The 15,276-nt window shown below is 42.3% G+C and overlaps 1 protein-coding gene across 1 annotated transcript in view; it reads left to right on the forward strand.

Moving 5' to 3' along the window:
- The first annotated feature begins 98 nt into the window (after positions 1 to 98).
- Positions 99 to 15,276, forward strand: part of NAPEPLD (N-acyl phosphatidylethanolamine phospholipase D) — an 88,649-nt gene continuing 73,471 nt past the window's right edge. The window contains exon 1 of the mRNA XM_079931718.1: positions 99 to 221. The gene's annotated coding sequence lies outside the window, so the exon portion shown is untranslated. The remainder of the gene's footprint in view (positions 222 to 15,276) is intronic.

Raw genomic sequence — 15,276 nt, forward strand, 5'->3', positions numbered from 1 at the left:
TGTGCTTCCGGGATTGTGACCTGACGTCCCAGACGAGAGGGCGGGCTCCACCAAGTGGCCATGATGGGAATGACACTCCTCTAAGCAGTCGTGGAAGGAATGGACCTGGACGTGGTGCGAGCAATCTAATAACGCGAATTAAGGAGTCTGTAGAAGCCCTTGTATCAGCAGTTACTTCAATCGCCTACGACGTGCAAGGCACAAAAGTAGAAGAATGAAAGGTAACCTGGTACAACATATTATCCCATTGGTGGCCGAAATTGATTGGAAAAAGGGGAATATGATCCATAACTCATTGTCCTTAGAGGAAGCCTTAGTGGGAGAGAGAGGCGCCGTGAGGAGAGGGAAGAAAGTATCAGTGTTGACCCCTACTCACTTTTCAACACTTTACGGTCTGGCTCATTCCATTCCATAGAAATTGCTCTTGGTGAAACCACTAATTGCTGAAAGATGGACACTTTATAGACCTTCTGGTACCGCCCTCTTGGCTGAGTTTGACTTGGTAAATCTCTGTGAAATTGTCTTTCCTCATTGCACCTTAAGAGCTCCTCCTCCTTCTCCTAGTTCCTTCTTCACCTTCTTGGACAGCTCTTTATCCACAGATCTCAGTGAAACTAAACATCGCAAGCACTGTTCTAAGTGTGCTATTCAATATGCTCATTTTACAGATGCAGAAACTGGGGTAAATAACTTCCCTGAGGTCAGGACACTAATAACAGGCGGTGTGGCTCCAAAGCCTTTGCACTTAAGCACCACACCATTTTGCCCTGAACGTTGCTGTTCCCCAGGGTTCTGGACCTGGGCCTGGGCCTCTTCTACTGCACACTCTCCCTGATGGTTTCCACTTTCACCTCAGGCCTTTCCTGTCTACCCAACCAGGCCTCTCTCTTGAGCTCCAGGCCCCCTTAACCACTCAGTGACTAGACAACTACACTTGAGTATCCCATTGGCACCTCAATATCAACTTGTCCAAAATGCGTTTCACTGTCTTGCCCAGGAGTCTATTCCTGTATATTCAACGCAAAACAGCAAATGTTACCTCCATTCAGCAGACATCCAAACCAGAAACCCAGTTTCACCCTCAGCTCCTCCCTTTTTCCCCACTCTCAACATCCAATTGATACACCCCTTTCCTGCCTCTTGAATCCACTCCAGCCCCACTGTCATAGTTTTTGGCCCAAGGGATCTTTTTTTTTTTTTTTTGCTGTACGCGGGCCTCTCACTGTTGTGGCCTGTCCCGTTGCGGAGCACAGGCTCCGGATGCGCGGGCTCAGCGGCCATGGCTCACAGGCCCAGCTGCTCCACGGCATGTGGGATCTTCCCGGACCAGGGCATGAACCCGTGTCCCCTGCATCGGCAGGCGGACTCTCAACCACTGCGCCGCCAGGGAAGCCCAAGGGATCTTTTCAGAATGCAGCTTTTAGTATGATAGTACCATTATGAAGAACCCCCCAGTAATTTCCCTTGGTCAGGATAAAGTGAAGCCTCCTTAGTATGGAAGATAGGTCCCTCCATGAGCTAACTCCTACTTACCTTTCCAGCCTCATCTCTCTCCACATCTCCCTTCTGCTATGAACCACAGGTTCAGCCCACAGGATCTATTATATAATGAGGACAACCAAGGTTATCCCTTCAGGTTTCTAAAACACATGTGTGTTAACATTAATAAAGAAATACATACATCATACATATATACAAAAATATTTAGGTATAATCACAGGAAGCACCTGGGAAATTTTAGCACATCTTAATTCAAACTTAGTTTAACACGTCAGGGAAAATGACAGAATAAAACCTCTGAAAATCCTCCCTTCTTTTAATAAAATAAATGAGAAAACTGGTTTTAAAAATGGCCAGAATCTGGGACTTCCCTGGCGGTCCAGTGGTTAAGACTCCATGCTTCCACTGCAAGGGGCATGGGTTCGATCCCAGGTCAGGGAATGAAGATCCCACGTACCAAGTGGCGTGGCCAAAATAAAAATGGCCAGAATCAACATTTTCAAAACTCTGGAAATGAAACAAGTCTTGCAGTAATCTGGGGAGTTTCCCCCCCCCTCATAAAAACACCTAAATTGCAATAAGCAAAGTTAAACACTGATAGTGTTTAACTCTATCCTTAACCCCTTCCTCCTAACTCCATGGTAGCCTTGAAAACCAGGATCCCACAGCCAAGATGAAAATCGGCAGCCACCAGAGGGGGCAAAATTGGGCTGGAGTTCCTTCAAGGCCTCAAATCCAGAGAATTGGAATTATTTGACCTGTCTCATGCTTCCCTGGATGATCTCACTTGCAAGGTTGCCTTTATTTAACCTGACTCAAAGCAAAAAGCCTTTTTCTGGGGATGTTTGTCAAAAATATTTAGAGGCGGTTATCTAACTTTGGGTGGTTGCCTGGAGGTAGTAGATAAGAGTAAGGGCAAACAATAGGCAAACCAAGAAGCTTAAAAGGAAAAGCTAGGGCCTGAGCTGTCTATACAGGATACCTCGTTTTATTGCGCTTTGCTTTTTTGTGCTTCACAGATATTCTGTCTTTTACAAATTGAAGTTTTGTGACAACCCTATTGGAACCATTTTCCCAACAGCATTTGCTCACTCCGTGTCTCTGTGTCACATTTTGGTAATTCTGACAATAGTCCAAACTTTTTTCATTATTATTATATTTGTTATGATGATCTGTGATGTCAGAGATCTTGAATGTTACTAAGGGCCACATGATGGGTAGCAATTTTTAGCAAGAGATAACTTTTAAATTAAGGTCTGTACATTGTTTTATTAGACATAATGCTACTGCACACTTAATAGACTATAGTATAGTATAAATGTAACTTTTATATGCAGTGAGAAACTGAAAAATTCATGCAACTCACTTTATTGTAATATTCACTTTATTGTGGTGGTCTGGAACTGAACCTGTAATATATCTGAGGTATACCTATAGAGACTTTGAAAAGCCCAGATGTATTCCTGGGAATCTGGAAGGCCATGCACATGTATATGACTGTGTGCATACCCAGGGCTGTACACATGCCCAGGAAAGACAGGAGAAGGCCCTAAACCCTCCCACAGCACTGACCTTGAGGCTCTGTGCAAGCAGGAAGTGAAGGCTAAGGCACAGTTGTCAACTGTCTGGCTAAGTGTTGAAGGTATACCATACACAGAGCTCCTCAACAACAACTGAGAAGTTCATTGGTTCTAGGCACTTATGGAAGTATCTGTATAATCATTAGCTGACCATTAAGCTAGTTGAGCAGAGACTTCAGTGGTAACACATGATGTTAAGGAATTTACTTAGAAAAGTCACTAAACAAACAAAAGCAAACAGCAACAACAAAGTCTGGGAGGGGGTGGAATCTGATATTCAGAATTGACACATTATATTATTTTAAATGTCCAGTTCTTAACAAACAAATTACAAGACATTCAAAGAACTAAGAAAATATGGTCATGCACAGGAAAAAAAAAATCAATAGAAAATGTCCTTGAGGAAGCCAAGACATTGGACTTAAAAGACAAAAACTTTTTAAAATAAGCTGTTTTTAAAATGTTCACAAAACTAAAGGAAACAATGTCTAAAAAACTAAAGGAAGGTATGAGAATTATGTCTCATCAAATACAGGATATCAATAAAGGGATAGTAATTATTTTTAAATCAAAATCCTGGAATTAAAAAGTACAATAAATGAAATGAAAAATTCACTGAAAGGGCTCAACAGCAGATATGAACAGGTAGAAGAAAGAACCAGAAAATGTGAAGCTAGATCAACTGAGATTAACAGTCTGTGGGTTTAAAAGAAAAAAGAATGAAGGAAAATGAACAGAGCCTCAGAATCCTTTGCGATACCTTCAAGCATTCCAACATACACATAATGGGAGTTCCAGAAGGAAGGGACAGAGAGATAGATAGGGAGAGAAAGAATCTTTGAAGAAATAATGATCCAAAACACCCAAATTTGATGAAAAACACTAATCTACATGTCTAAACATCTGAACAAATTCCAAGTAGAATAAACTCAAAGAGATCCACACCAAGACATCATAATAATAAAACTACAGAAAGAGAAAATCTTAAAAGCAGCAAGAGAAAAGCAGTTTGTCACATACACTTGATCCAACAAGGTTAATAGCTAATTTTTCATCAGAAACCATGGAGGACAAAAGGCACTGAGACAACATATTCGAAGTCCTGAAAGGAAAAGACTGTCAGTCAAGAATTCTATATCTAGTAAAATGATCCTTCAAAAATGAAGAAAAGGGCTTCCCTGGTGGCGCTGTGGTTGAGAGTCCGCCTGCCGATGCAGGGGACATGGGTTCGTGCCCTGGTCCGGGAAGATCCCACATGCCGCGGAGCGGGTGGGCCCATGAGCCATGGCCACTGGGCCTGCGTGTCTGGAGCCTGTGCTCCGCAACGGGAGAGGCCACAGCAGTGAGAGGCCCGCGTACTGCAAGAAAACAAAAAAAAACAAAAAAAACCCATAGCACTATTATTTTCTTGAATTGAATGTTGCTTTGGAGAAGTCTGAGGCTAACCATATCTTTTTTAACACTTTTAAATATGGCTTGCTTTGTCTGTTTGAAAACCTAAAAAATTATTTTATTCTTGAAGTCTAATAACTTAACTAAGGATACATATTAATATTGTGTAGCTTTGTGTTCAGTGATTTTTTTGGTGGGTGGTGGGCATGCTACATGGCTTGCAGGATCTTAGTTCCCCTGACCAGGGATTGAACCCGGGACCTCTGCAGTGAAAGCATGTAGTCCTAACCACCGGGCTGCAAGGGAATTCCCGTGTGTTCAGTGATTTTTGTCATAATTTCAGGGAACACGATATACTCTTTCAATCTGCAGATTCACTTCTTCCTTCATTTAGGAAAATTCTCTTTGATTACATCATCTGACATTCCACTCAGTGGATTCTTTATTGGGGATAACAGTTATCTTTATGCTGAATTACAATAATTTATCTGTCTTCCACATTTATTAACATCTCTCTAGGCTCTTGAAGCTTTGTCATTTTCATCTGCGTCTTTTGTGATTATCTCAAACCGGAAATAGGCCCACACACATCTGCCCAACTAATTTTTGGCAAAGATGCAAAAGTAATGCAATGGTCAAAGGATACCTTTTCCCACAAATGGTACTGGAGCAATTGGATATTCCTAGAGTCCCCTGCCCCCTGCTCCTCAATGAACCTCAGCCTAAACCTCACACCTTATACAAAAATTAACTCAAAATGAGTCATAGACTTAAACGTAAAACTATAAAATTTTAGAAAAACACGTAACATAAAATCTTTGGGATGTAGGGCTAGTTGAAGAATTTTTAGACTTGATATCAAAAGCATAACCCATAAAAGGAAAAACTGCTAAACAAGACTTCATCAAAATTAAAAACTTTCGCTCAATGAAAGATACTATTAGAGAGTAAAAAGACAAGCTACAGACTGGGAGAAAATGTTTGCAAGCCACACATCTAATAAATGAGTTGTGTTTAGAATATGTAAATATGCTCAAAACAGTAAAGAATAAACAATCCAATCAGAAAATGGGCAAAAGACAGGAACAGACATTTCACTGAAGAGGAAATACAGATGACAAATAAGCACATGAAAAGATATTCAACATCATTAGCCATTAAAGAAATACAAGTTAAAACCACGAGATATCAGGCTTCCCTTGTGGTGCAGTGGTTAAGAATCTGCCTGCCAAAGCAGGGGACACGGGTTCAAGTCCTGGTCCGAAAAGATCCCACATGCCATAGAGCAACTAAGCCCGTGTGCCACAACTACTGAGCCTGCGCTCTAGAGCCCGTGAGCCACACACAACCACTGAAGCTCACACGCCGAGAGCCCGTGCTCCGAAACAAGAGAAGCCACTGCAATGAGAAGCCCACACACTGCAATGAAGAGTAGCCCTCGCTCACTGCAACTAGAGAAAGCCCGTGCACAGCAATGAAGACTCAACACAGCCAAAAATAAAATTAAAAATTAATTAATTTTAAAAAACACGAGATATCAAAAATACTAATAATACCATATGCTGGTGAGGATGCAGAGAAAACAGGATCTCTCATGCATTGTTGGTGGGAATCTAAAATTTCAGAGTGGTACAGTCACTCTGAAAAATAGTCTGGCAGGTTGTTTTTTGTTTGTTTGTTTAATTAATTAATTTATTTATTTTTGGCTCCGTTGGGTCTTCATTGCTGTGCATGGGCTTTCTCCAGTTTCGGCGAGCAGGGGCTACTCTTCATCGCAGTGTGCAGGCTTCTCATTGCGGTGGCTTCTCCTGTTGCGGAGCACGGGCTCTAGGTGCGTGGGCTTCAGTAGTTGTGGCGAGTGGGCTGTAGAGCACAGGCTCAGTAGTTGTGGAGCACAGGCTTAGTTGCTCCGTAGCATGTGGGATCTTCCTGGACCAGGGATCAAACCCATGTCCCCTGCATTGGCAGGCAGATTCTTAACCACCGTGCCACCAGGAAAATCCCTAGTCTGGCAGGTTTTTAAAAAAATAAAATAAAATATGTGCTTACTATACAACCCAGTGATCGTACTCTTGGGCATTTATCCCAGAGAGATGAAAACATCTGCATGAATATTAGTAACAACTTTATTCATGATGGCCCCAAAACTGGGAACAATCCCAATGTCTTTCAATAGGTAAATGGTTAAACCAACTGTGGTACATCCATACTATGGACTATTACGCAGCACTAAAAAGGAATGAACTCTTGATAAGTGCAATACAGATGACCTCAAGAGAATTACGCCAATCTTAAAAGGTTATATCCTATATGATCTCATTTATAAAGCATTCTTGAAACAACACAGTTATAGAGATGGAGGGGAGATTAGTGATTGCCAGGGGTTCAGGCAGAGAGGGAAGAAGGACAGGGAGAAGAGGTGAGTATGGCTATGAAAGGGTAGCATGAGAGATCCCAGAGGTGATGAAACTGTTCTCTATCTTGAAATGGTGATGGTTACATGAATCTACACACGTGATAACATTTTATAGAATTAAGTACACACAAATGAATGCATGTAAAACTGGTGAAATAAGAAGGTCAGTTAATTACATCAATGTCAATTTCCAGGGTGTGATATTGTATTGCAGTTATGAAAGATGTTACCATTGGACAGATAGATGAAGGGTACGTGAGATCTCTATTATTTCTTACAACTGCATGTGAATCTACAACTATCTCAAAATAAAAAGTTGAATTAAAGGGAAAAAATGAGGTTACATTTCCAAAAGAAAATTTGTATTGTGCGCGAGGAGCCGTGTGGGAAGAGTACTGCTTCTATCTACTGATCATCATGTATCACCATCACACACTCAAACGCACACACGCACAGATGTATTAGTCACAGAGGTTCTTACAAATGGACATAGGAAAGGAAATTTAGAATTGTTCATCTGGGCATAACTAATAAGGTAATAAAGGGAACTGCAAATGAATTGGAGCAAAAAATCTTTGCAAGTTTCATAAAGCTTTCCTGATCCAGCCTTTTGTACAATGGCCCCCTAATGAGGAAGGAGCGATTAGTGTGCCATGAGATGTGTAATGTGGCAGTTTGAGCGGCTCCCTGAGTCTGGCTGTGGTGCCGGCAGTCTTTGTGCCCAGTCTGGACTCACTGAAGTGCTTTGGCTTTATTTCCTTTTGTTTCTTGCTTCTTAATGGAGGTTACACTGAGTGGGAAGGAAGTCCCGAGTTGAATGTATAATCACCATGGGAACAGAGGCCACAATCAATCCCTGGGAATGTAGCTCATGGCCCCCACATCACTATTGTCAAAGTCCTTCTTATGCACTTTCCTATGTTTTGAATGCTTCTGAGTTTGAGTGAATGCCTGTGTGTATAATACTTATAGGTTACCTGGTTTATCCTTGAGGGCAGAGGCAGAAGAAAATGTAGGGCACTTTATACAAACAACTTCACATTCCTCAAACTTCTGGTTTGTGTTTATTAGCTAGGAATCAATTGTAATCAAGTGTAGTAGAAGAAAAGTAATTTCTGAAAAATCTGAACTGCCACTTACCTCCATTCAGGCCACCATTTCTCTTCTATAGGAGACTAAGTCCAGCATTTATGATGTTAGCAAAATTTGACTTTCTGTCTTCCTCACCTTCATTTCCTTCTGGTCTAGATGACCCCAAATTGCGATGGTCTTTGCTCACCCAGGGGTCTTTCTGGGACTCTTCAATCATTAATTGCCTCCTCATCTTGTTCTTCTCCATTGATCATCCACTCAGTGCTCCTTGACTCACACTGGATTGATACGTACCGAAAGTTTCTGCCCCTGGGCTCTATTCACTCCACAAACCTTCCTACAGACTGTCTTTCCTGTAGTGAAGACCTACAGTGCCTTCTAGACAAATATTCTGCTCTAAATGACTCCAGGGGTTACCTTTAGGGTAGACTTAAACTTGCTAAATCTTCACGAGAAGACTCCAACAGGCTTGGTAGAGAGGGGATGAAGAAGACAACATCTAGGATCTAATTTAATGTGCGGAAAGCTTCTATAAAGATCTCAAAACAGATTTGCAAGAGTATGAAATCACGTGAGTCACAAGATGCTATTCTTCAGACATGGGTGTAAGATTCTTACAGAAGTAAGAATTGAACCTATTTTCAACATTTGCTCAGTTATCTCGTATCTGAGAAAAGAATAGGCAATTCAGAAACTATAGGAATGATGATCTGCCAATTCAGTACTTTAGATTTCGAGGGAGAGAAGCTAGTCACGTCAGTTGGTTATCTCTCTACCTGGATCTCCTGTATGCAGCCCTCTCTTCTTAACCCTGGCTGATTTCACCAAATTTGTATAGAGATTGCTAATCCTGAAGTAGAATTTAATGATAAAGGTATTTTTTTAATTCCTACCAAATCCATAAACTGGCATCAAACTCTTTTCTATTGATCTCTTTTTAGTTTCAGTGGGCAGTGGGCAGAATTCTAAGATGACCCCCCAGTGACCCCTGTCCTCATATAACCCCCTCCCCATGGAAACTCATTCCTGTAATTAGGTTACATTATATGGCAAAGGTGAAGGGATTTTTTCAGATGGAATTAAAGCACCTAATCAGCTGAGTTTAAGTTAATTAGCCCTGGGGGGACTTCACCTAATCAGGTGAGCCCTTTAAAAGGGTGTAGAGGTAAGCCATTCCTCTGCTGGCCTTGAAGAAGTAAGGTGTCGGTAGCTCTACAGCCGCAAGGAAATGAATTCTTCCAACAGCCATGTGTACTTGGAAGAGGACCCCGAGCCCCAGATGAGACCCCAGCTCTGACTGACATGCTGATTGTAGTCTTGTGAGACCCTGGAGCAGAGAACACAGGTAAGCCATGCTCGGCCTCGTAACCCATGGACCCTGTGAGATGATAGATGTTGTTCTAAGCCCCTAAATTTGTGTCAACTTGTTGTGCCGCTGTAGAAAGCTCATACACAATTTAGTCCCTAGATGTTTGGTTAGCTGTTGCAGAGTGGCTGTTTCGTTACCTTGCTTTATTGTCAGTCTCTTTCAGTATGCCGTATCCGCTAACAGGGGAAGGCAGGAAAAAAAACGCCCCTTAACACCAGGCTCTGAGCCTGTGTTTTGCATACTATAGACAAAAAAAAAGACAAAAAGAGGGGAAATAGTATAAATATAAATTCTTATTTTGATCTTCCATCGAGATGTAAAACTTTCCCCATTGCAGACAATTCATTACCAAATTCTGTTGGTTCTACGTTCAAAATATATCCTGAGTACATTTTTTCCTTTCAATCCCCATTCCACCCTGGTGGAAACCACCATCCCTCATAGCCCAGATGAGTATAAACCAGCCTCCTAACGAGTTTCCCAACATCTTCCCTTTCCCTCTTCTCACTCTTTCCTGACCAGTCCAAGGAGCTATGAAAATACTGGGGGGAGGACTATGTCTCTTCCCCACTTAAAGCCTTTCAATGGTTTTTCATTGTTCTTAGGATAAAATCCAAAATGACTCGGGTTCTCCCCAAAATAATCTTGATCCGCGTTCCTCTACAGCACAATTCTCCAGCCCTGGTGATCTTTTTGTTTTTCATTAGGCGCATGTCATCTCTTGAGCCTGGAATACACTTTTTTGGCTAATTCTCACCCGTCCTTCAAGTCTTAGCTCAAAACTCACTTCTTTAGAGAAGCCTCCCCAGACGCTCTGTAGCAGATGCTATTGAAACCCCGCCTCATCGCCTGTACCCAGGTAGTGAACGTTCCTTAGCCACTACAGGTGTGGCTGCTGCTAACTGCTCACACCTGCACCTTTGTATAGAGAATTGCCTTTGGCTGATGGGAACTGCCTGGATGAAAGATGCCTAGGAGGTTATTCTCCCCGAAGAGGGCGGCCTTAACCAATTATTAAGTGATATGGGGGTAAAACAGCTCAGTCCTCTTGCCTCTGAGACAAATTTGGTTCTGAAAGGAAGCTTCAGAGCTCCTGGTAGGGTCAGGCTGAGGCTAGAGTTCTCCTGAAACCCATCTTTACCCAGATTCTCCCCTCCACCCGTCCTCACTCTGCTGCTGTCAGTCCCTTAGAGGCCTCTCCAGAGAGCACTCTCTGAATGAATCATTTGCACAAGTGTCCCCACTTCAGGTTCTACTTCTAGAGAACTTGCCCCAAGATGCTCGCAATAGAAATGACATTCGTTACTGTCTCACGTACCTCCTCTTTTCCTTCACTGCACTTTTCACAAAGAGCGATTTTATATTTGTGGGTTGAGTAATTTCACCTGCTTCCCTGTTAGCCATGATCTCTGTGAGGGTGGGGACCATGCCTGTTTCACCCACCTCTCCATCCCCAACAGTAGCACCATGTCCAGTACCGTGGGGGAGCTCATAAGTTGTTGAATAGCTGAATGAATGTGTGACTGTGGTGTCTGTCTTCAAGATGAGTGTAGCTGGCAGTGGATATAATGCATACATTGTACCTTAGACCATGCCTTGGAAGTTCTGTGGTGCTCCTTTTTGTGTTTCTAAGTGGAAGCACTTAGAAAACTAGGCTTCATTAATTTACATTCTTGCCTCATGAGGAGGAGGGTGGTGGGGGGAGAAAATAGAATGGCAAGTGGTGGTGTTTCTTTATTCACATTGGAGAGATGAGAAAACTGAGGTTCAAGGGGATTAGGCCACTTGCCAAGGCACAACATGAATCAAAGTCTGAACTGGGAACCTAATCTAGGGCTTTCTGACTCTAAAATCCGTGCTTTCCTCCTCCTAGGTTTTCCTTCTCTCTCAACCTACTAACGTATTAAATTATCTTGGAGCAAATATAAGTAAAAGTTTAAATACATGAACTTCTTTGAGTTAATGTCAAAACTAGATATAAATCTCAAAATACTGTTAGTCTTATAAACTACCATTAGTCAATATGTGATATTGTATTGAACACCTATAATGTGTTTGATCTCACTATGACTAAAAAGGGAAATTGATTGGAGATGATTTTTAAAAATTAAAGTACAGTTGATTTACAGTATTGTGTTGGTTTCAGGTTTACAGCAAAAGTGATTCAGTTATGTATATATATTTCAGATTCTTTTCCATTATAGGTTATTACAAGATATTGAACATAGGTCCCTGTCCTATATGGTAAATCCTTGTTGTTCATCTGTTTTATGTATAGTAGTGTGTGTCTGTTAATCCTATACTCCTAATTATCTCTCCCCATCCCTTTCCCCTTTGGTAACCATAAGTTTGTTTTTTATGTCTGTGAGTCTGTTTCTGTTCTGTATACAGATTCATTTGTGTTACTTTTTAGATTCCACATATAAGTGATGTCATATGTAAGTGATTATCATATGTTTGTCTTTATCTGACTCACTTCCCTTAGTATGATATTCTCTAGGTCCATCCATATTGCTGCAAATGGCCATATTTCATTCTTTTTTGTGGCTGAGTAATATTACATTGTATATATATGCCACATCGTCTTTGTAATTCAAGATGAGTTTGTTTTTGGATTTCTTGCTGGCCTAGTTGTTCTAGGGTCACCTGATGGAATAAAGTGTACCTGTGTTTCAGGGACTGGAACAATAGCTTCTGTATCTGCAGTTTCACCTCCCTCAAAGCCATCCTTAACCCCAGAGTTTACAATGACTCTTTTTTCTTTCTTATTGAAGTAGAGTTGATTTACAGTGCTGTGCCAATCTCTGCTGTATAGCAAAGCGACTCAGGTGTACACATGTATACATTCTTTTTTTACATTCTTTTCCACTACGGTTAATCCTAGGAGATTGGATATAGTTCCTTATGCTATACAGTAGGACCTTGTTGTTTATCCATTCTAAATGTAATAGTTTGCAACCCCACACTCTCAGTCCATCCCTCTCCATCCCTGCCTCCCCCTTGGCAACCACAAGTATGATTTCTATGTCTATGAGTCTGTTTCTGTTTTGTAGATAGGTTCGTTTGTGCCATATTTTAGATTCCACATAAAAGTGATATCATATGGTATCTGTCTTTGTCTCTCTGACTTCACTTAGTATGATAATCTCTAGGTCCATCCATGTTGCTGCAAATGGCATTATTTCGTTCTTTTTTGTGGCTGAGTAATATTCCATTGTAGATATGTACCACATCTTCTTTATCCATCTGTCGATGGACACTTAGGTTGTTTCCATGTTTTGGCTATTGTGAATAGTACTGCTATGAACATAGGGGTGTGTGTATCTTTTTGAATTACAGTTTTGTCCAGGTGTGTATGCCCAGGAGTGGGATTGCTGGATCATATGGTAATTCTATTTTTAGTTTTCTGAGAAACCTCCATACTGTTTTCCATAGTGGCTGCACCAACTTAAAAAACAAATGGGACCTAATCAAACTTACAAGCTTTTGCACAGCCAAGGAAACAATAAACAAAATGAAAAGACAAGCTATGGAATGGGAGAAAATATTTGCCAGTGATGGGACCAACAAGGGATTAATCTCCAAAATATACAAACAGCTCATGCATCTCAATATCAAAAAAACGAACAACCCAATCCAAAAACGGGCAGAAGACCTTAATAGACAGATATTTCTCCAAAGAAGACATTCAGCTGCCCAGTAGGCACATGAAAAGATGCTCAACATCACTAATTGTCAGAGAAATGCAAATCAAAACTACAATGAGGTATCGCCTCACACCGGTCGGAATGGCCATCATTAAAAAGTCTACAAATAAATGCTGGAGAGGGTGTGGAGGAAAGGGAACCCTCCTGCACTGTTGGTGGGAGTGTAAGTTGGTGCAATGACTCTTCGTTTTCAGGATGAAATCCAAACTTTATAGCAGGGTCCACAAGGCTCCCACAGTCTGGCCCTGCCCGCTGTCCTGTCCCCTCTGCGGTCACTTGCCACTGCAGCTTTTGGCTCAGTCATGCACAGCTTTTCGCACGTTTCCCCTGTGCTCTTGCTTAAACCATCTCAGCTGTCTCAGCGCCTTCCCCTCCTGCCGGTCTCTGCCTTCTCTCAGTGTTCAGTTCAGGCGTCACGTTCTCTAGGAGGCCTGGCTTGACCCCATCCCCACCCCCAGACCAGCCTATAGATCTCTCCTGTGGGTGCCATACACCCTGTGCAGTTACCATTTTATGTTGACTTAAAAATTTTTACTTTTCATTATTTTTTTAAATTGATAATATATTCACATGGTTCAAAATTCAAAAGGCTCAAGAAAGTAAACAGTATGCCTTTTTACCCTCTATTTTGGCCACCCATTTCCTTTCCATAGAGACAATCGACATTACTACTTCCTCATGACTCGTTTGAAAGACTGACTAGTATATTCAGTTGACCCTTGAACAGCACAGGGGTTGGGGCGTCAACCCTCCATGCAGTTGAAAACCCCAGTATAACCTAGAGTCAGTCTTCTGCACTCCCTACCACCCCTCACAGCATCTTTGATTGTCGTGTAGTAACCTGTGTTCAACTGTACAAGCAAACATATGTATTTATAGTCTATATACTTTTTTCTCTCTTTTAAAAATATAAATGGCAGCATATTACATACAACATTGTGCTCCTGTGTATTAAAACAATATATCTCAGATCATTCTATAGCACTGCATAAAGGTCTTGAATTTTTAAACGGTCTTTTAATACACAATTTTAAATTGTAATGGTGGGCTTCCCTGGTGGCGCAGTGGTTGAGAGTCCGCCTGCCAATGCAGGGGACACGGGTTCGTGGCCCAGTCTGGGAAGATCCCACATGCCCGCGGAGCGGCTGGGCCCGTGAGCCATGGCCGCTGAGCCTGCGTGTCCGGAGCCTGTGCTCCGCAACGGGAGAGGCCACAACAGTGAGAGGCCCGCATACCGCAAAAAAAAAAAAAAAAAAATTGTAATGGTAAATATACAATTATATAGGATTCTGTTGAATTGAATTTGGAGATGCTTTAGGCATCTCCAAATTTACCTGCTTTTAGCAGGGCTTGGCATGTGGTAGGCGTGCAGTTAAAGTCAGCTAGACTCAAGTTATTGTGTAAGGACTGAGTGGATCTCCACATGCTTTGCTGCCTGCACATGTCTGAGGATCACTAGACCTACGGGCCTCTAAGGGGTTTGTTGGGTTATTCTCTGCTCTGCCCCTTCATCCATTCTGTCGCTCTCTACCCTGATCTCTGTACCCAAGCGGGAGCTGAGCCTTACAGACATCATCATCTAGGCTCCCCGCCTTTGGCTTCCCTTGGGGTTCATCCAGTAGGAGGCACTGCCACGGGATGGAGAGCGGGAAATGGAGGTCCTTCCTCCTGCTGCTTCCCTGCCTCAGCATTTCAGTTCCAGCAGTGGTTCTGTCTTCCTCTGGGTAGGACTGCAGCTGTCTCCCTCTACAGTTCCAACTCTCCCAGCACTCGTGACACTGTCTTCTGCCCTTGCCCTTTTCGGTCAAAGTAGTAACAACCCCACTGTTAGTCCTGGGTGGTTCTTATCTTGGGTGGCTTGGCCTGCAGCGGCTTGAAGCAGGATTTCGGTTCCCAGCCAGAGATTGAAGTCAGGCTGCGGCAGTGAGAGTGCTGAATCTTAGCCACTAGACCACCAGGGACCAGTGACCAGTGACAAGGCCCCTGCCCCTTTGGCTTTATAGAAATGAATTCCCACAAGGACGGAAAGTAGTGAAGCAAGTAAAGTGCTTATTAGGAGGAAAAAGAGTACGTGTGAATGGGTACACACAGGCAGGCTCAGAGAGAAGGTCGTGCCCTCGTGGTAGTTTGAATCACTTTTATGGGGCATTTCTTCCAGGTTTCCTCTGGCCAATCATCTTGCTTTGCCTGGTTCTGAGTCTGTATTTGGTTTATCTCAGG

This window comes from Stenella coeruleoalba, assembly GCF_951394435.1.
Source record: "Stenella coeruleoalba genome assembly, chromosome: 9".
Classification (NCBI taxonomy): domain Eukaryota; kingdom Metazoa; phylum Chordata; class Mammalia; order Artiodactyla; family Delphinidae; genus Stenella; species Stenella coeruleoalba.